The sequence below is a fragment of the Taudactylus pleione genome, unplaced genomic scaffold (genome assembly GCF_031769625.1).
Source record: "Taudactylus pleione unplaced genomic scaffold, aTauple2 ptg000726l, whole genome shotgun sequence".
Classification (NCBI taxonomy): Eukaryota; Metazoa; Chordata; class Amphibia; order Anura; family Myobatrachidae; genus Taudactylus; species Taudactylus pleione.
This window is the reverse complement of record NW_028285128.1, coordinates 5,866,986-5,888,983: the sequence shown is the minus strand read 5'-3', so window position 1 is coordinate 5,888,983 and position 21,998 is coordinate 5,866,986. Positions and strand designations below refer to the sequence as shown.

General features: G+C 48.5%; 1 pseudogene; it reads right to left on the bottom strand.

The window, feature by feature from the left end:
• Nucleotides 1-19,931: 19,931 nt before the first annotated feature.
• The window catches only part of LOC148477319 (uncharacterized), a 137,560-nt pseudogene continuing 135,493 nt past the window's right edge, over nucleotides 19,932-21,998 (bottom strand).

The following is a 21,998-nucleotide window of genomic DNA, read 5'->3' as shown; positions in this document are numbered from 1 at the left end:
CGGGGGACCACTACTGGGGGCAATAATAGGAAGGGCCACTACAGGGGGCACTGGATAGGGGGGATCACTACAGGGTACCTGCATAAGGGGACCACTACTGGGAAAACTGCATGGGAGGGGGGGACTACTGCTGGGGGCACTATATAAAGGGCACTGCATAGGGGGGGACTACTACTGGGGGCACCATATAAAGGGCACTGCATAAGGGGATACTGCTACTGGGCGCACTGCATTGTGGGGACAGCTACTGGGGGCACTGCATAAGGGGAACACTACGTGGGGCACTGCATTTGGGGGGGCCACTACTGGGGGTACTGTATAAGGGGCACTACTATGGGCCTGCATAAGAGGGACCACAACTGCATACTGGGGGTACTGTATAAGGGGTACTACTGGGGTTAAGGTGCATATGGATAGGAATGTTCAGCGTGAAAATAAAGGGGTGTGTCATGTTGACACTCCCCATTTTTAAGTGACCACACCCATTTTTTTTCGGCGCGCGCGCATATTGGTGTGTTACGGGGGGGGGGGGGCTCCGTTTTCAAATTTGCCCTGGGCTCCAAATACCCTAGTTACGCCACTGGTTCCTTGTTAATGTGCACCTATCAACTGGACACTGCGGGGCAGCCCTTTTGAGAGCTGATCCTGTGTTTATGACAATAATATAGGTCACCAGCCACCATATCCAATGAGACAATCCATGTGCACTATTTCCTAGTTAGCTGAATTCTTATCAGAATGGATGCAGCACACACAATGGCTGTGTGTGTGTCTCGCTCCGGCCCTTAAAAAACAATTTCTTACCCTAGGATAACACAGAGGTCCGCTCACGCTGCACATCACTCCCGGCTGGTGCTGAGGTTTGTCTGTGCTGCTCCTGCCCCATCCGCTCAGTGTCCTGTAATAGAAGGCCTGATTCAGAGCCGAACGCTCTGACCAGCCCTCCTCCATGAAAATGGAGCGTCCTCCTGGACGCTCGCATAGCTGTGGGTGACCACCCACAGCTTATGCGAGCGTCCATGATGATGGTCGCAGTGGTCAAGACCATCGCGACCATCGGGCTTGCGACGGAGACCCTGCGGTAGAGTCTCGCTGCCGCAAGCCCAGGAGTGATTTTGGCTCTATCAGAGCTAAAATCACTCCCACTGACATCACTAGTGATCACCATGGGAACGCCTCCGTCTGGCAGCCACGCCCCCGGCACGCCCACCAAAGGGGGCGTGCTGTCAATCAACATCGACAGCACGCCCCCTTTGGTGCGAGACCCGGAGCGACGGAGAGCCCGTCGCTATCCGGGTCTCGCGCATGCGCACGACGGAGCTCCCTCCGTCGTGCGCATGCGCAGTGGGGCAACATCGACCCGCTTGCGAGCGTCCTGCACTCGCGAGCGGGTCTGAATGACCCCCAGAGTATGGAGATGGCTCTCCGCAGCTCACAGCGTGTCTTCCCAGCATGATGGCACACAGGCTGCATGCCATAGTTCCCTCCTAAACCACAGTATGGGGGCAGCCATGTTGGAGTATGTCACCTGACGCTCTTCCCTCACTAAGGGCCTGATTCAGCAAGGAACGCAGTTGCTTATACGCATGCAATCGTTCGATTGTTGCGTACTATGCATGCGCGAACTAGCCGCTGCGATCGGGAAATCGATCGCATAGGATACACAGACCCATGGCAGATTGATTGACAGGAAGTTGTGAGTGGCGACGGGGGGGAGGGCGGTGGTCGGGCGAACCCAGGCGTGCGTATCAGCGGTGTTGCAGGGGCATGCATAAATTATTCACTCCCATTATATATCCAGTCCCATTCCAACCCGCTGTTCGATAAAGACAATCTATTCCTGTCCTCACCTTCAGGCCTATCATCCATTGTTGATCTCTACTTCCTCACATCAATACATGAGGAAGTCTTGGCTCAAGCCACCTAAATTCCTTTATGCCTCTCAAATTTCCTCTTTAGCCTCCCAAGCCTGTTCCAAACCAACCCTCAGGCATGACAGTTTGTACTGGCCCTATGGATCCAGCTGAGAATCAGGCTCAAGCTGCTGGGTTTCATCAGATTTTGTTACACGTCATTCAATCCACTCTTAGAGGCTCATGAGCTGCCGCTTCATCCATTTCGATTTCTCCGGTTCTGGTTTCCTGAGTGCCACCTCGTCTGCACATTCCTACTCCTGTAAAATTTGATGGGAACCCCAAAATTGCAGGGGTTTTCTAAATCAATTTGAAATACAGTTTGAGCTCCAACCCAGCAACTTTCCCGCAGATCATACCCGTGTGGCATATATCATCTCCCTATTATCTGGATCCACCTTAGACTGGTCTTCACCCTTATGGGAAAGATCGGATCCCATCCTAACATCTTACAAGGAATTCATTACGGCATTCCACTGAATCTTCAACCAGCCCGGGAGAGTGTCATCTGCATCTTCAGACCTTCTATGTCTACGCCAGTGTTCAAATTCTGTAGGCCAGTATCTGCTGCATTTTCAAATATTGGCATCAGAACTCTCTTGGAATGATGGAGCATTCTATGCAGCCTTCAGGAATGGCTTATCCATCATAATTAAAGATGTTCTTGTTACTCGTGATCTCCCAGACAAGTTAGAGGACTTGATCTCCCTGTGCACCAAGGTGGACTTACATTTTAAAGAACTTGCTATTGAGAGAGGGAGATTAATTCATCCTAAACCTTGAGCAATAGTCTAGTCTCAGTCAGTTTCTTCTCCCAAACCGAACCGATGCAAATCAACCGTTCTCGCCTATCACAGGAAGAACGCCGTAGGCGACAGTCTGAGAATCTTTGTATATACTGTGCTGCCCCATCTTATTAGATCAACAATTGTCCCAAGCGTCCGAGAAACTCCCGCTCCTAACTCGGCAAGGAGAGGCTATGTTAGGAGTAGTTCATTCCTCTCCAAAGAAAACCAATTGTATTTTTTCAGTTTTTCTACAAGTGGCCAAGTGCTTCAAGCAAGTCTCTGCTCTATTGGATTCAGGTGCAGCTGGCAACGTCATCACATCCAAATTAGTCCAGCGGTGGGCATTACCAACCGAGAGTCTGCTACATCCGATCTACCTCACAGCGGTTGATGGAAGCCGCTCCCTAGGGGGTACTATTACCCTTCAGACTCGACCTCTGCGAGTCAAGATTAGTGCTCTGCACTCTGAACTTTCAAGTTTTCTTGTTATACCCAGGGCCTCACATTCCATAGTTCTGGGCTTGGCCTTGCTCTGTCTGCATAATCCTCAAATTGACTGGAAAATCTTAAAAATTACCGCTTGGGAATCTTCCTGCTTCGGTTCTTGCTGCCAAAAAGTTCTTCCAGTGTGCTCTGCAGCACCGTCTCATCCAGTTACTCAACCTTAGCAATGTGAATGGGATTGTTTAATTAAATTAATTAATGGAAAAACTCCTCCCAGAAGGCGAAGTTATCTGCAATCGCTCCCAGAAACAAAGGCCATTGGCTATATCCAAGAGAATTTGGAAAAAGGGTTCATCTGCCTCTCCTGTGACCTTCTTCTTTGTCAAAAAAAGGATGGAGGTCTGCGCCCCTGCATTGACTACAAGGGACTGAATTACATCACCATTAAAAAAATGCTATCCTATCCCTCTGATCACAGAGCTTTTTGTTTTGACTAAGTCAGTAGATCCACCATCTTGGACTTCCAAGAAGCATATAATCTCATATAAATTCGGAACAGAGACGAGTGGAATAATGCATTTAACACCCACAACAGTCACTAAGACTACCTCGTTATGCCCTTCGGTCTAAGCAATGCTCCCGCAGTGTTCCAGCACTATGTCAATGAGATCTTCCGTAATCTGTTGTACAAACATGTTGTTGTCGTCTATCTTGATGATATTCTCATATTCACAAATTATCTGGGGGAATATCACTGGCAAGTAAAGAAGGTTCTGACAGGTCTCTGTTCCAATCATCTCTACTGCAAATTGGAGAAGTGTGTATTCAAGGTGAAGTCTATTCCCTTCCTGGAATATATCATTGCAGGTTCTGGTCTCAAAATGGACCCAGAAAAGCTCCAAACAATTCAGGAATGGCCACTTCCTAATACTCTCAAGACTGTTCAGCGCTTCCTTGGGTTTGCGAACTACTATTGCACATTCATAAAGAACTTTTCCACCATCATTGCGCCTATTACCACTCTCACCCGGAAAGGTGTCAATCCATCCCGATGGTCAGAGGAATCAAAGGAACCAAAAATTCATACAGAAGTTCATTTCAGCTCCTGGTCTTCATCAACCTGATGTCACACTGCCAATCATCTTGGAAGTTGATGCTTCTTCCGTAGGAGTCAGAGCTGTGCTCTCTCAATGCGCTCCTGATGGTCTTCTCCACCCCTGTGGATTTTTCTCCAGAAACTTCACTTCGGCAGAAACCAACTACTCATTTGAGGATCAAGAACTTCTTGCTATTAAGTTAGCCTTGGAGGAGTGGTGTTATATTTTGGAAGGAGCTGTGCATCCCATTTCCATTCTCACAGACCACAAAAACCTCTTATGTATTAAGTCAGCCCATTGTCTGAATCCAAGGCAAGCCAGATGGGCTCTCTTCTTCTCACGATTTAACTTCAAATTGTCTTTTCATCCAGGGGTCCACAACTGAAAGGCTGATACCCTCTCTCCGGTCAATGGAACATGAAAATGAGACAAAGGTCCAAATGTAATAGGGTGAGATTTTAGAAAATGTGAGAGTTTATCAGTAAACTCTCACATTGGTCAAGTTTTATCTTCAAAATGGAAAAATATCTGGATCAGAGTTTCAATCGTTAGAGTTTTTGAGTCTAAAAACATGCGAGTTTGCATGTTTTTGGACTCTATTACATTGGCAGAGTTTAAAAAATGTGAGAGTTTACTGCTAAACTCACATTTTCTAAACTCTCACCTTAACACATTTGGCCCTACATCCACTGAGAAGCATCTCATCATTAATTCAGTAGCTTTCTCTGCATTCGGAGTAGATCCTCACCACTGTTGGGAAAACTCTTGTCAATCCCGCATTACGCAAGAAACTGCTACATTGGGCTCATGTTTCCCACTTTGCAGGTAATGCAGGCATTCAAAAGACCTTCAAGTTCATTTCCAGGTCTTACTGGTGGCCCTCTCAGAAAAGATGTCCAAGACTTTATTGCCTATTGTAACAAGTGCACCCAGCATAAAGTGCCTCGACAGTCTCCAGCTGGGCAGTTGCTTCCTCTCTCTCTTCCACATCAACCGCAGTCACATCTGTCGATGGACTTCATTACGGAAATTTCAAACAAATTCAACACCATCTGGGTGGTAGTTGACTGGTTTACCAAGATGGCTCACTTCATACCCCTCACCATTCTTTCATCAGCTCCCAAGTTGGCTCAATTATTAATACAAGAAATCTTCAACTCCATGCACTACCTCTGGAAATCATCTCTGAGCGGGGAGTGTAGTTTGTCGCCAAGTTTTGGCATTCCTTGTGTTCTTCACTTCAAGTCAAGCTCAATTTCTCCACTGCCTACTGGGATGGTAGGCAGTGGAGAAATTGAGCTTGACTTGAAGTGAAGAACACAAGGAACGCCAAAACTTGGTGACAAACTACAATCTAATGGCCAGACGGAAAGAGCCAACCAAGCTCTGGAGTCTCCTCTTCATTTATATGTATCCTCCTCTGAGGACAGCTGGGCTGAACTGCTTCCTTGCACAGAATTTTGTCACAAAAATCAGTACCATTCTTCATCTGGTTCCATGCCCTTTTATGCCACTAATGGCCTCCACCCTTGATTTTCTGAATTTCAGCCTCACAGGTTCCAGCTGCTGACCGCACCTTGCAGCACTTTTCCAAGATTTGGAAAGAGATCCGCTCCTCCATTGTGAAGGCTTCTGAGCGGTAAAAGAAGTTCACTGACAGGAAGAGGAGAGCAGTCCCCAGTCTCAAGCAAGGAGATAGAGTTTTTCTCTTTATACAAAATCTGTGGTTAAGAGTTCCATCCATGAAATTTGCACCCTGCTACATTGGGCCATTCACCATTGAGCGTGTAATCAACCTGGTTTCATTCAAACTCAAGCTATCTCCATTCCTGAGGGTACCAAATTCCTTCCATATTTCTTTATTGAAACCACTCTTACTCAACCGGTTTCAGTCAGCACTTCCAAAGGCACCCAAAGTCCAGACTCATTGTGGAGTCGAATACAAAGTGGCAAAGATTCTGGACTCTAGAATCCGTTATGGACGTGTTCATTACCTGATCGACTGGAAGGGCTACGGCCCAGAAGAACGTTCTTGAGCTTTTGCCTCTGATGTCCATGCACCTCAATTGATACGAGCATCCCATGCCAAGTTACCATGTAAGCCTAAGAGGTGTCCACGAGCCACCCGTGAAGGGTTGTAGGGTGCTGTCATGCTCCGGCCCTTAAAAACCACTTTCTTACCTCTCTGGTGCCTGTTAAGGATAGCACAGAGGTCCGCTCATGCTCCACATCGCTCCTGGCTGGTGCTGAGGTCTTTCTGTGCTGCTCCTGCCCCGTCTGCTCAGTTTCCTGTTACTGAGCATGGAGATGGCTTGCTCATAGCGTGTCTTTCCAGCATGATGGCGCACGTGCTGTCGATGTTGAGTGACAGCACGCCCCCTTTGGTGGGCAGGCTGGGGGAGTGGCTGCCCAAACGGAGGCGTTCCCATGTGAACACCTCCATTTGGGGGCGGCCCCACTGACATCACAGAGCTGAAATCTCTCTGGGGCTTGCGGCAACGAGACCCTACCACAAGGGTCTCGTCGCAAGCCCGATGGTCGCGATGGTCTTGACCATCGCGACCATCTTCCTGGCCGCTCGCTATAGCTGTGGGTGGTCACTCACAGCTATGCGAGCGGCTAGGAGGCCACTCTAAAAACCAAGAAGGCCAGCCCTGATTCAGAGCGAGCGCTCTGTCAGAGCGTCCGGCTCTGAAACAGGGCCTTTGTACGGTCCCAAGGCCTGATTCAGCAAGGATCGCTATTGCAAATGCGTACACAATTGGTCGATTGTTGCACACTGCGCATGCGTATGCATCGCAGTGCGTGTGCGTGATGACACCACTGCGATCACAGAGACCACGGAGATCCATCGCAGAGTGATTGGCAGACAGTGAGCGTTTGGGGGTGGTGACGGGGGAGGTGGTCGGCGAAATGCAGGTGTGACTGTCCGTTTGAATGCCGTTGCATGTGCATGCATAAATTAGCCAGTGCGATTGCATACGCGGCTTAAGTACTTACTGTGTGCAACGAGGTTAGCAATTTCTAAGTAGGGTCAGGGCTGTTAGAATTCTGCGTGAGGGGCCAATGGTACTCGATATTTCCAATGTTTGTGGAGGATTGCAAGGTATTACGGATGTGATATAGTGGTAGTGGGAGGCAGTGGGCATCTCTATACTGGCAGTACGACGGCTTTGCGATTGCAATCATTAGCATATTTTCGCAGCAGACCTGCATGCGATTATGGAACTGCGATCACAATAGTGATCCTTACTGAATCAGGCCCCCAGTCCGTTATATCCAGTTCCTAAATCTGATAAACAAGTCTCCTATACCATTTTGCACACCGATCTGGTTTACCACTGAGACTTGTTCTTACCTCCTCCATCGGTTCCAGCCAATACCTCCAACCATTGGTCCCATCCGATGCCTCCAATCATATCAATTAAGTTCTTCAATTCATCAACATCGGCCCCAGCCGATCAAGTTAATCAATTCATCAACATTGGACTCACATCATTAAGTTCCTCAATTCTTCAACATCAGCCCCATCCGATTAAGTTCATCAATTCATCAACATCAGATTCAAATTCATCAAGTTCTTTAATTCATCAACATCGGTCTCAAACCGTTCCACCTCTCAATCCAGAATCATCGTCCCCAATACGATTCTGTAAATTCTTTCAGTATTATATATACAGTCCTATTCCAACCTGCTGTTCAATAAAGACATTCTATTCCTGTCCTCACCTTCGGGCCCATAATCACTGCAGTATCTCTACCTCCTCACATCAATACATGAGGAAGTCCTGGCTCAAGCCAACTAAGGGCCTGATTCAGGCCCCCTCCCGAGCACATAGTGGCCCTGATTCAGAGCCGGATACTCTGACAGAGCGCTCGCTCTGAATCAGGGCCGTCCTTCTTAATTTTTAGAGCGGCCTCCTGGCCGCTCGTATAGTTGTGGGTGACCACCCACAGCTATAGCGAGCGGCCAGGAAGATGGTCGCGATGGTCAAATCTCCTCTTTAGCCTCCCAAGCCTGTTCCAACCCAAACCAACCCTCAGGCGTGACAATGTGTATACATCATTCAGCTTTGAAACGTATAAATATTGGGACTTATTCGGAACTGGACATAAACGCTAATTGTGGCTTTTTGGGCTGCAGCTGGCACTTTTCTTTAGTGCATATGCATGTCTTTTCGCACTGTGCATCTATTTCGACATGGAACTTGGACTAACAACTGTGTACTTCTATGAGCTTGGGTGATGGTTGGAGTGGGCGCACATATGTAGCCAAAGTACAGTAAGGGCCTGGTTTCAACGTGTTGACGCAAATTGCAGCCAACTTTATCTGCTTGGAGGAAGCCGAGTTGTGGGTACTGAAACGCTGGTTCAAGTTGCAAACTGATAATGATGACCTATGCAGGCTGTGCTTGATTGGATGAAAGTGACTAAAACCACCCATTAATGCAAATAGAGTGAAACTGCTGTGACTGTGTTTTCAAGGTCAAAGTACACTGTATTGAATAGTTTTGCAAAAAAAAACAAAAAATGCTCTCTGGTGAATGGAAGGCTGCCCAGAAGTTTTTGAGTGTTATTATTAAAATAAGAAAAAGTTATATTTGTGTCTTGTTCAGTTAGCATTGCAAATGCTCCAAGGCACTTGGGACCTGGGACCTGATTCAGACCCACTCGCGAGCGGCTGTCCGCTCGCAAGTGGGTCGATGGTCTGCACTGAGCATGCGCACGACGGAGGGAGCTCCGTTGTGCGCATGCGCCAGACGCGACGAGCGAAGGAAAGTCCTTCGCTCGTTGTGTCTGATCAAAGGGGGCGTGCTGTCGATGTTGATTGACAGCACGCCCCCTTTGGTGGGCGTGCCTCCCTGACGGGGGCATTCCCAAGGGAACGCCTCCCGTCAGAAGCCGGCCCACTGACATCACTAGTGATGTCAGTGGGAGTGATTTTGGCTCTGATAGAGCCAAAATCACTCCGGGCCTTGCGGTTGAAAACCTCAACCGCAGGCTCCGGCTCGCAGTTTCGATGGTCGCGATGGTCACGACCATCGCGGCCATCAAACTGCACGCTCGTATAGGCTGTGGGTGGTGACCCACAGCTATAAGAGCGTCCAGGAGGACGCTCCATTTTTATGGAGGGCGGCCCTCATTCAGAGCGTGCGCTCTGCTCAGAGCGTACGGCTCTGAATGAGGGCCCTGGTTCAGAGTAGCAGGCAAACCCGATGGTTTACGTACTGCTCCCATTGTGTGAGACTTACGCATATGCAGGTCCCCTCTGCAAGATCTCTCACAGTTCACCCAAGCCACAGCCTGATTGACAGGCTACAGCCATTTGGGGGTGGGAAGTGGGCATGTCGTCTCCGTTTTCTGGGTGGGCCAAGGGCCGACATCAGACGCAAACTTCCTGGCCGACACAGACTTCCTGGATTTGGCTACGAGCTGCGAGGGACAGTCTGAGTAACATCAGGGTTACTCAGTTTGCAGATGGTCTTTCAGAAGATCCTATGATGCATCTTAGGATGCAACACTCAGATCTGCGTTGCAGTCAGGAAGCATCTGTTTACACCAGATGCCTCTAACTGCATTTGCATATGAGTTGTACGGTATTGCACAGCCGTTTCCCTGCGGCTGTGCCTGTGCAAGGCCCTTGGTTACTTGTTACCTGCAGTATATGGGCATTGTGTACTGCAATTTGTGTACTGACACTGAAGCCACAACGAAGGGGAAGAAGCCACAGTTGCTGACTTGCGTAAGATACAAAATCTCAATAAGTTGCAAAAGTACAAGTTTCTATCCAGGTGCATTTTGCAATTTTGTGTGCATCCAACTCTGAATCATCCCATTATAGCTTCATTTCCAACTACAACTCTTTGGGGCTGATTCTGAGTTGGGAGCAAAGCATGTAATATTGCACCTTGGTAAAACCATGCTGCACTGCAGCTGGGCCAGATTTAAAAGTTTAAAAGATGCAGAGAGTTTTAGATTTGAGAGGGTTGTATCCTAACTCACATCTAAATTACAGTATAAAAATATAGGGGATCCTGTCAATAGCCCGATAGTCAGGATGCCGGTGTATAGAATACTGGCACCGGAATCCCAACACCTGTCAGAATCCCGACGCCGGCATCCCGACAGTAAGTACTGCTGTGACGGGGAGGATTAGGGGTTAGGGTTAAGGTGCATACACACGTAAAGATTTTTTGAACGATTTGTCAATAACGATATTGTTAAATCATTCAAAAAAATTGTTCAGTTTATGAGTTATAACGATGAACGATAATCACAAATACACACTCCCATTTGTAGTTTGTAGTTATCATTCATCGTCCATTTCAGACTGTCCAACATGACGATTTTCATTAAAGGAAGGAACACAGGGCCTGATTCAGACCCACTCGTGAGCGGCTGTCCGCTCGCAAGTGGGTCGATGTTCTGCACTGAGCATGCGCACGACGGAGGGAGCTCCGTCGTGCGCATGCGCCAGACGCGACGAGCGAAGGATTTTCCTTCGCTCGTAGTGTCTCTTCAAAGGGAGCGTGCTGTCGATGTTGACTGACAGCACGCCCCCTTTGGTGGGCGTGCCGGGGGCGTGCCTCCCTGATGGGGGCGTTCCCACGGGAACGCCTCCCGTCAGAAGCCGGCCCACTGACATCACTAGTGATGTCAGTGGGAGTGATTTTGGCTCTGATAGAGCCAAAATCACTCCGAGCCTTGTTGTTGAAAAACTCAACCACAGGCTTTTGTACGCAGTTTCGATGGTCGCGATGGTCTCGACCATCGCGGCCATCAAACTGCACGCTCGTATAGGCTGTGGGTGGTGACCCACAGCTATACGAGCGTCCAGGAGGACACTCCATAGTTATGGAGGACGGCCCTCATTCAGAGCGTGCGCTCTGCTCAGAGCGTACGGCTCTGAATGAGGGCCATTATTCGTTCATTGTTCAAAAAATCGTTCATTACACTTCAAAAAATCGTAAACTTTTTCAATAGAAAATCTGACGGAAAATCGTTGGTTACAAAATCGTTATGTGTGTATGCACCTTTAGGGTTAGTCACTAGGGGGAGGGTTAGGTTCAGGCACTAAGGGGGAAGGGGAAGTATTAGGTTTAGGGTGCAGGGAAGGGGAGGATAGGTTCAAGCACCGGGAAGGGAGGGTTAGGTTAGGGAGAGGGGGAAGGTTAGGATACCAACCGACAGGTAACAGTATCCTAACCCCGTTCGGGATTCTGACCGCAGGGATTCCGAGCATGGGGATCCCATACCCAATCCAAATAACCTGAGCTGGGCTCAACAGCGTCCTCTGCCTTCCTCGAACATGTGACATCATGCAAAGGGGTGGGGCCTCCGTCAGGAGAAAGTGTAGAGCCACACAGATGCTCCGGGTGGCTGTACTTGATCCGCGTAGCACTGAAGCTGCACTATTGTCCACAGGGTGCTGTTACAGGGGGCCGTGGGGCAGCGATCTGTGTTCCCCAGAGCCTTGCTCCCTGGGTTGACAGCAATGCTGGTACACCCCTCCCTACGTCCCTGTGTCCAGCATTTGTGGACTACATGCAAAAGCAGCCAGTATATAGCCTGCATGCAAAAAAAAACAAAAACATGTTTGAACTCCTTGTAATACAACATGGTTTGTACAGATACAAAGTTACTTGTTTTTTTTTTTTGTTCCCAACCCAGAATCAGCCCATTTATGCTCGACCCAAATCTCTTTTTTCCTGTTTTTGCCCCAATTAATTTTCTTTTGTGTCTATTGTTTATCTTTATCCCAAAGAGTGTCTGTCTCTACTTATATGTAATACAATTCATACTGTGTAGTTGGAAAACTTTGTACTTTGTAGTTGTGATGCTGTGTGCAATAGGATTTCAAAGTTTTTTTTATTTTTTATCACATTCCACCTTACTGTATGTCTTTAAATATTTAGAAAGTAACTCTACGATGCAATTAGCACAAAGACCCTCACAGTCTGTGTTAATACATGAAAAGAGAATTCAAAGGTACCAAACACACTCCACTCTGCAAAACTAATGACCCCTTTCTGTATGTCACTATTAGTCATTTACAAAACGCAAAACAGCCAATATACTGTGTATGGTGCTCTTCATAAATATTTATTTTTGGTGCTTACATTTGTACCACATAAACCTTTTCTGCCTCCTCTAATTATTTGTACTTTTTATTCTCTACCAGTAGACTATTATTTTAGTTATATTTAATTTGCTGAAATATTCTTTGACTCTAACGAATGTATCCTTGGTAACCATAATGGTAACCATAGTATACAGTAAACATGGTTTTGTGTTGGTTGGTACCTACATGATTAAAAAGGTGTGCATATGTATTAAATAAAAGCAACCAGCATGATGCATTTTAGAAACATTAGTACTGCAGAAAAGATGGGAAATTATTAGAAAAAAAAGTTTGAGACCATACAGTAACATCAAGTAAAATGGATTCACCACAGAGTTTCTTCACTCAGTAATTTATGGACTAGATGAAAATCCTTAAGGTACCCATCCACTAGCAGACATGAAAACAACTGCACGATTACGACATTGTAATTGTGCAGTTGTTTGTCAGTCTGTGATGAGTCTGCACTGATCGAGCAGTCAATCGTCTGCAAACATGCTCAACCTGACGTTATCATCAGGTTGACCAGCATGTTTGCACAATGATAGATGTCTAAACAACCAGTGGGTGCGCGCATCACTGGTCGTTTCAGACATTTTTGCAAACGATTTGCAAATGATTTGCAAACGATTGAACGATCATTATCGTTAAATCCTTCAACTTAATCGTCTAATGGATGGGCACCTTTAGATCAGATTTACTAATTTTTGTTTTCTGGCAGTTACAAACTGCTGCACATCACTGCACAGTATGTTTGCCTTCTAAGCCACCAGATTACTGTACGGGACAGTTCCCCCCTAGGCCAGCCGGCTGGTAGGTGCCCTAGTCCTCCCCCCTCTCACCAGAGGGGGCACCCATATTGCAGATCGGATCACCAAAGTGGCCCAGTCTTTAGAGAGCCGTGTACTAGGACCCAGCGACTTACTGGTAGGGATGGCCATCGTCCATCGATAGTTAACAACCATCAATTGTTTACTACTGATGGCCGATGGTTTTGCCATCAATGGCAGAGACACAATGGTTTTCCACTATCGATGTAAAAGTGGAACTCAATGGTTTTTTTTTTCTGCTCCCGACATGGAGCATAGCCCCGCCACCTGGTGATCCACTAAGCCTGTGGCCTGCCATGCACCTGGCAGCGGTGGCTATCCAGTGGTGCAAGCTATCGATGGTTCATCATAGATGGATATTGTACCATCTATGGTTATCACAGATGGCACCGCCCCAGCACTGCTTCGTTCTTCTCAGCAACCAGCTGAAGCAAACTGCTGGCCAAATGTTACTGAAGCTGAAGGTGTTTTGCGCATAGTCAGTCTCCAAAGGGGCCCCTCTGTTCCAGTGATAGATTTCTGGAGCAATCGATCTCCCTTCTTCAGTTTATCACACACCCTACATAAACTGACAGGTCAGTCGTCTGTGGGGGCTGGGGCAATTAATGTATGTTTAATTTTTTCCTGTGCGGGCGAATGTGTTTTATTGTTTACCTGTGGGGCCAATGTGTGAGTTTTTTTTTCCCTGTGGGGGCTATTGTGTCTGCTTTATTTTCCTGTTGGGGGCAATGTGTTTTATTTCTTTCCTGTGGGGGCCAATGTGTTTGTTTCTTTATTCCTCTAAGGGCCATTCCATTAGTTTTTTCCCCATTGGGGCCAATGTGTTTTATTTTTTTCCTTTCGGAGGCCATTGTGTTTTTTTTTTCCTGTGGGGGCCAATATGTTTGTTTGTTTTTTTCCTGTGGGTGCCATTGTGTCTGTTTTTCTTTCTGTCGAGGCCAATGTGTTTTATTTTTACTGGTGGAGGCCAATCTGTTTATTTTATTTATTCCTGTTGGGGGCCGCAGTGGACCTCATTCAGAGTCGGTCGCAAGCGCTGAGCGCTCGCAACCGGCTCGATGTTTTGGTCCTGCGCACACGCAGCGGCCGCACTGGGGCTTGCGGTTGCCGAGACCCTTAGGGTCTCGTCGCAAGCCCCGATGGTCGCGATGGTCTTGACCATCGCGACCATCACCCTGGTCGGTCGCTAAACTGTGGGTGGTAACCCACAGCTTAGCTAGTGACCAGGAGGCCGCACTTAAAAAAAAAGAAGCGGCCGCCCTCATTCAGAACGAGCGGTCGTTTCTTGCGACCACCTCTGAATGAGGGCCAGTGTTTGTTGTTTTTACTTTGGGGGCCAATGTGTTTTTTTCCTGTAGGTGTCAATGTGTTTATTTTCCTATGAGGTAAAAATTTGTTTTTTTTCCAGTGGGGGCCAGTGTTTCTGCCTGCGCATGCATCTGAGTTGCATCGCACATGCACCCTGACGGTGTTCGTATAGAGGGCCTGAATCAGAGATGAACACAGTAGCCCAGTAGTTGCGTCTGTGGATGTGCTAAAGTATGTTAATGACTGCAGGAGGCGTCTGAAGGTAAAAGGCGCTTCCAGTCGGCATCGTAGATCCGAGTGCTGCGTCCAAAGACGCCTCATTGGATCAACATCGCGACTTTGCAGCACCGGCCATCTGAGTAAGCTGAAGCTTACATAGACTGACCGTCTCCTGCCCCCTTGCGAGGCCAAGAAATCTGTATCCTTCAACGCACACCCTGGCCTCGGCACTCCCAGAAAATGGAGGCGACACATTTTGAAACCCCTAAATTGCAGGCGTTTAACCCAAACTGCATTCAGTTTAGGGGAACCTCCATTATTTTTATAAAAAATTCCTCATCCTTATTTCTTAATACTGAGCATCAGTCCCTGGGCCTGATTCATTAGGGATCGCAACTGCGATTTAAATAGCGATTACGCACGCAGTCTCACTGCGATAGTATGCTAATCCATTGCGATCGCTGTGCCATCGCAGCACAACATAAGGACGACTTTACCTTACACACATCCGTAATGCTTAGCAAGACTGCAAAACCATCGGTAACATCGAGTACCATAGCAGCCTCACGCACACTTGCACAAGCTCAGACCTTACTCAGGAATTGCTAACTTCATTGCATGCTGTGTGTACTCAAGCTGCTTGCGGCATCGCAGTGGATACTTTATGCATGCCCATGCAACGGCATTCAAACGCCTTGGCATGACTGCATTTCGCCGATCACTCCCCCGTCACCACCGACAAACGGCACTTCCTGTCAATCACTCTGCGTGGTCACTGCGATCATTGCCCTGATCATAGTGGCCGGTTCGAGCATGCGCACTGTGATGGAACAATCGGCTGATTGCATGTGTAATTGCGGTTGCTATCGGTAATGAATCAGGCCCCCAGTCCTTTAGGTGGAGCATCATGTAAGATTTAACCCTCACCTAAGTATGCTTGTCCCAATTCCACTTTGTTTTGGGCTTATCCAGTGGCGCTGAGAGCCGCTCCGGTACCGGGGGCATGGCCTAATCGTGGGAGGAGTGGTCACGCCCCGTTAAGATAAAAACCTTAAAAAAATATATTTTTGCAGCGACGCGTAGCAGCGCTGCACGTTGGGGAGGGAGTCGCTGTGAGCCTCTCAGCCCTGCTGCGGCTGTTGTTCAGGTGCATCCTAGCACACCTGGAGGAATCGGTATGATTTACCACCGGACGCCCGACATGAGTGAAAATCCCGATCGTCCCTAAGGTAAGTATTCACTAACCTAATTTCCTCCCCTAACCCTCCTTAGGGTGCCTAACCCTAACCTTCCCCCCAGTGCCTAACCCTAATCCCCCCTCTGTGCCTAAACCTAACCCCCCCTTCCCCGCCACCTAACCCTAAGTTCCCCGGGGGGAGGTGCCTAATCCTAAGTCCCCCCCCGGGGGTGCCTAACCCTAACCCTCCCTCCCCCTAGCCTAACCCTAACCTCCCGGGGGTGCCTAACCCAAAGTCCCCCCTGGAAGCCCTAAACGTAACCCTGCCCCCCGCGCGGCTCTCCGCGCTCGGCGCCCGTCATTTAACCCTCGCTGGGATAAAGCAGTCGGGAAGCCGGCTGTCGGGATTAGGTCTGCCGGCTTCCCGACTGCATACCCACCTGGATAGTGGGTTTCAATGAAAGGGAAACAAAATAAACAGTATACCCTTCTGTTTGATAAAAAATCAACAGAGTATTGTTTTTTTGTTTTTTTTTACAATTAATACTGCCTCTGTATCAAAAGTATTAATGAATTTGATTCCTGTATACTGTAGCTTATATGAATTAATATTGCCCTTGTATTGCTATTCATTTTACCCAACCCAACAATAGGACAGGGTAGACGCTAAGTACCACTGCCTGTCACTGAAGTGTAGGGGTTGGGTAGTGATTATTACATTACATACTAGAGCGGCAACTGCTCTAGTATGGAAAGTAATCACTACAGTGGAAACTGCCCTCTCACCGATCACAAAACCCTCTTGCAGTTTTTCCAGCAGTGTTTTCATAGATTTGTAAAAACAGCTTAATAAATCTGGAGATGTGTATTCTTTGCATTGCCAAAATTCGGGACGGCCATGTATAATGCCACGTTTGGCATAATGGCATATTTCTGGTGGTTATCTGATGGTTTGGACTTTAGTAAATTGTGCAGTTACAAAACTGCCCAGAAGATTTGCCAACAAATAGTGGATTTGCTAAACCTCTCTTTAGTAAATGTAGCCCTATTGTCAAACTGGAAGAAATGAAGCTGGGAACATTTACTAATGTGCTTAATGTTTAGAACCAGGGATGGACTGGGGCTGCTTAGCAACCCTGACAGTCCCCCTAATGTGCTTGCCGCAAAGGGTTGTGACCTCGCCACAAACTGGGTGTGGCCACATGGGGGCATGGCCTCATTGCACGCCCCCGTCTTTCAGTGTCTCAGTCGAGCAGAGCGCTGGGAGGCGGAGCTGCTCAGACGGGGTTTCCAGCTGGACCGGCCCATCTGTCCATCGGCTCTTCTGGCATTTGCCAGAAGTGCCAGTTGGGCAGTCCTGTTTAGAACTATTGAGAAGCTTGACGTGTTAATATAATAGAGTAGGGCTCGGTCAGACAAGCACTTACCAGAGGGAATGCAACATGGGTCAACCACGCTGAAAATGGTGTCTATATAGGCAGTGGCGTCCCTCCCCGCGGTGACACCCGGTGCGGGGAGGGATGCCTTGAGCGCGGCGGAGCCGCGCACTCCGCCGAAAAGGGGCGTGGCCTCAATGGAGGAGGTGTGACCTTGGGAACGGGGGCGTGGCTTCGCGTCCCGAGACCGCCAGTACTTAGTTATCAATGGGGGGTGCCGGAGGTGCGGGCAGTGCAGGCTCCCTCTCTGTGACAGGAGCCGAGTGCTGCACATGATGTTACAGTGCAGCACCCGCCTCCTGTCACCGAGGGGGAGCCTGCACCTTGGTGTCACCCCTCGGCGGGTGACACCCGGGTGCGGCCCGCACCCCCCGCACCCCCCTTCTGACGCCACTGTATATAGGTCTACTGTTCACACGAGTAGCAGAATAAACCACAAGTGAGGGCAAACTGCATGCACCATTTTCTGGTCCTTCATATTGCCCCATGGTTTATACGGCTACTTGCACGAGAGTAGAGAGTGCAAGTACTGAGATCAGTTATCCCAAAGCCTACACTTTTTCCTGTGCTTATTCTTGTGGGATTTTGATTCCAGTTGAAATCGCTTGGTAGAAAAATCATCACTTCAAAGGCCTAACTACAATAACTTTAAGGATACTGGACCTCATTCAGAGTCAGTCGTAAGCGGCCGCTCGGTCGTACACCTAACGATTGAGAATCAGAAAGAAAAACAATCGCACGGCCGGGCGATCGCAACCAAAGTGACGCCCATATATGAACAAAGCACCTCCTCTAGCTAACGATTGATAGCAGCTAGCGATCGAGTCAATCGTTGTCAGTCGCTGTATGTTAATTTTCTTCTGATGGTTGCGGCCGCTTGTGTTGTGTGCAAATTACACCAAAAATGAACAAAAAAACGCATAGAATAAGCCATTCCCATGAAATTTATTTATTCTTATTATTCGCTAATGCAAACGCAACTGAATCAATTACAAGCCAATTAGCAGTGTTATTAGCAACAACAAATGATTATTAGCTGCTTGCATTGTGTGGCACGAAATAGAAACATCACTCCTAACATCAGTCACATTCGATAGTTTTGATTGTACTCTGGGGCTTGAGAGAGCACATACCCAACCTCAAACTGTACGATCAGCCAGGCCTCTAACCTGCTCGCAGAGTGACGTTTTACTACTTCCTGCCTTCTATGTCGGTCGTAGCAGGAAATTTATGTACACCCCTGAAACGCCCTGAAAACGGCGAGGAACGCCTACGTTTTTAGACCACCACCCCCGTCAACACCCACAAACGGCCTTTCATGTCAATCAACTCTCGGAAGCCACTTCCTGCTCGTAAGCCATACGATCGACATCATTTTGGATCACAAGGTCTCGTACGCACATGCGCACAACTAACCATACGCATGCGTGGTTTGGAAACATTGGATGCGTACGACCAAGCGGCCGCTTACGACCGACTCTGAATGAGGTCCATTGTCTTCAGTAATTTCAGTGTTATATTTTTTTTCTCCTTACATGCTGTTAGGTGGAGCGTCATTTATGCCTTAAATTAATCATGAGTCAAGAGACATCAGGACCGTTTTACTAAGTGAGCCACTATTGCACTCTTGAAATTTTTCATTCTACTGGTAGAAATGCACAGATAAACATGCTTACTTATATAAAGTGTGCCTGAAGGGCCTATTTATTAGCCTAATTTTCCCACGGGGAAACAAGCCAAAATGGCATTTTCCGCATAATTTAAGTAACTAGCCTATTTAAAAAAGACTGATATCTCCTGCAGATGGCAGTCCCCAATTTTTGCAATGGGTACTGAGGACTTGCCCAATTTACTAAGATTCGAAAAACGTAGCTAACATGGCCTAGCCCCAAAAAGTTAATGCCATCATCAGATGGAGATAGTCACTGGCAGTGCCGTTACAGTGCTTACGAGCGCCCTGTGTTGGCCCTGCCACCTGAGTGCAATTATGTCGCGCATAAGGGGGAGAAGCCAGCATCGGGAAGTGGAGCACTGCCCGGAGCATCCTCAGGACTCACTGAACAAATGTCCTTATAGGCGGCAGGATGCATGGCATGCTCAAAGCTTCCAAAGGATGCTCCGGGTGGCATTGCTGCACTAATACTGGCTGCAGGGTGCCGTACCAGGTACCCTCCTAGCCAGGATAAGGGCCGTAGGGCAGCGATAGTGCTGCAGCATCAGACACACACCCCTAGTTATGGCCCTGGTTGCTGGAGCCTATGGGCTACAGTATCTCGGATCCCTCTCCTATACCTGGGACTGTGCACAAGCACGCAGTAGCTTCTCCAGGGCATTTGTAAAGTGGTCTCTCATTAAAAGACTTCACAATGGGATAAGTGCTTTACCAGCAGTCAGGGCCGCCATCAGAGGGGGACTGCTGGGCCTGGAGTCCTGGGCCCAGACAGAGAGGGAGGCCCGCACCTGGCTCCTACCCAGAAGCTGGCCCAGGGGCCAAGGTAAAATCTGCCTCCCGGGCCGGTACAATTTTGTTACTGGAAAGGCCGCAAGTGTGCATGGCATGCACATGCCTGATGGCCGCCTGCTTGGCCACTACTATATTAGGAAAGGTGCCAGGCATCTGCTACGATGTATTTGTGAGTGGTGTGTGTGGCTGTTTCTGCCTCCCCGAGTCCCTCCTCCTGCGTCGGCGCACTCTGATGCTGAGAAGGGGAGTGAGACGTTAGAACACGCTGCTCGCTGGCCAGCCTAAGCCGAGCCCCAGCAGCTATCAGAAGACAAGAAGAGAAGTAGGAGAGGAAGAAACGGAAACGGAAGAACAGGCAACTAAAAAAAGAAGGTGACACAAGATCATTAAACACATACACACATACTGTATAAGGGAAAGGGTGGAGGTGGTCTTGGAGAAATAAAATCATAGAATACATATATATATATTACATATATATTTTAATGAGTGTGTGGGGGTAGGCACAAATGCAACAAATATATAATTGATGGGCTGGGGCTTGGAACACAAAATACTAAAATATATAAGGGAGGGAGTGTAAGCAAAAAAATCAGAGAGAGAGAATGGGGGCTGGCTGGGGAGACAGAAGGGGGGCTGGCTGGAGAGACAGAAGGATGTATGGAGATGCAGGAATACGGGGGGTGGCTGTTTTGTCAGTCCCGGGCACCACCATTTCTGATGGTAGCCGTACCTGCTGTCTCTTTTCAAATGTGCTGTCCTCGCAAGCCTTGTATCAGAAATACTTGAGATCAGGGCTGGCACTACCACTAGGTAAGCTTAGGCAGCTACCTAGGGGCGCCGGCCACTAGAGGGCGCTTCTGAGTCCGCCCAACTACGGAGGGTGCAGGGGGTGTGGTTGCTATGGGGCCCGGCAGCTTAAGGGGCCTGGCGGCCTAAGGGGCCCAGCGATCGCACCCCCTGCACCTTCCATTTGCCGGGCGCCCGCTGAGATTGTGTTACCAGCGGGCGCCTGGCTCCTTCTTTCCCCCCCGGCGCCAGCGGCAGCCGGAGGACGGAGCGCACTCCTGAGCTCCGGCTCCTGGGTCCCGCAGTGCACTATGGTTCCGAGGAGCGGGCGCCGGGGATGGACAGCAGCAGGCACTGGAGCGGGGTTTAAGGAATGTATTTTTTTTTGTGTGTGTGTATGTGTTTGCATGGGGGGAGGGGGGGCTTACTACAGGGGGCCCTACAGGGGCTTTACTACTGGGGGCATCATATGGAGGTACTATCGGGAGCACTACAACTGGGGGCACTACAGGGAGCATTACTACTGGGGGCACTGCAGGGAGCATTACTACTGGGGGCACTGCCAGGAGCATTACTATTGGGGGCACTACAAGGGCATTACTACTGGGGGCACTGCAGAGAGCATTACGACTGGTCACTGCAGGGAGCATTACTACTGGGGGCACTACTGTGGGCATTATTACTGTGGGCACTGCAGAGAGCATTACTACTGGGGGCACTGCAGGGAGCATTACAATTGGGGGCACTACAAGGGCATTACTACTGGGGGCACTGCAGGGAGCATTACTATTGGGGGCATTACAAGGGCATTACTACTGGGGGCACTGCAGGGAGCATTACTATTGGGGGCACTACAAGGGCATTACTACTGGGGGCACTGCAGGGAGCATTACTACTGGGGGCACTACAAGGGCATTACAAGTGGGGGCACTGAAGGGGCCCTTACTACTGGGGGCACTGCAGGGGGAATCATCCCTTTAATTTGGGTCATGTAAATATTATTAGGGCACTGTGTATGTGTCTGTGAACTTGGCGGAAGGGTTGGGGGAAAATAGGGCCGGCATTGTGAACCTTTGTCTAGGGCGCCCTGAAACCTTGCACCAGCCCTGCCTGAGATAAATTGGAGCTGTGAGCTACAAGTTCAATCGTTATTTACTGGGTGAATAACCCAGTATATCAGTGGTTTCCAATCTTTTTTGAATCACGGCACCCTAGAGTATCAGCATTTTCTCCAGGGGCAAAAAGTTTCTTATTGAGAAGTTCAGAACAAATTAAATAAAGTAAATTCTATGTCACCCTTAGGTTCAGTTATGTGGTGGATGACAGGGCTGTGCTTCTTTTTGTCCACATATTCTTTGATTGGCAGTCATTAGCACTGATTTTACCTATCACACTGACTAAAATTATTTTA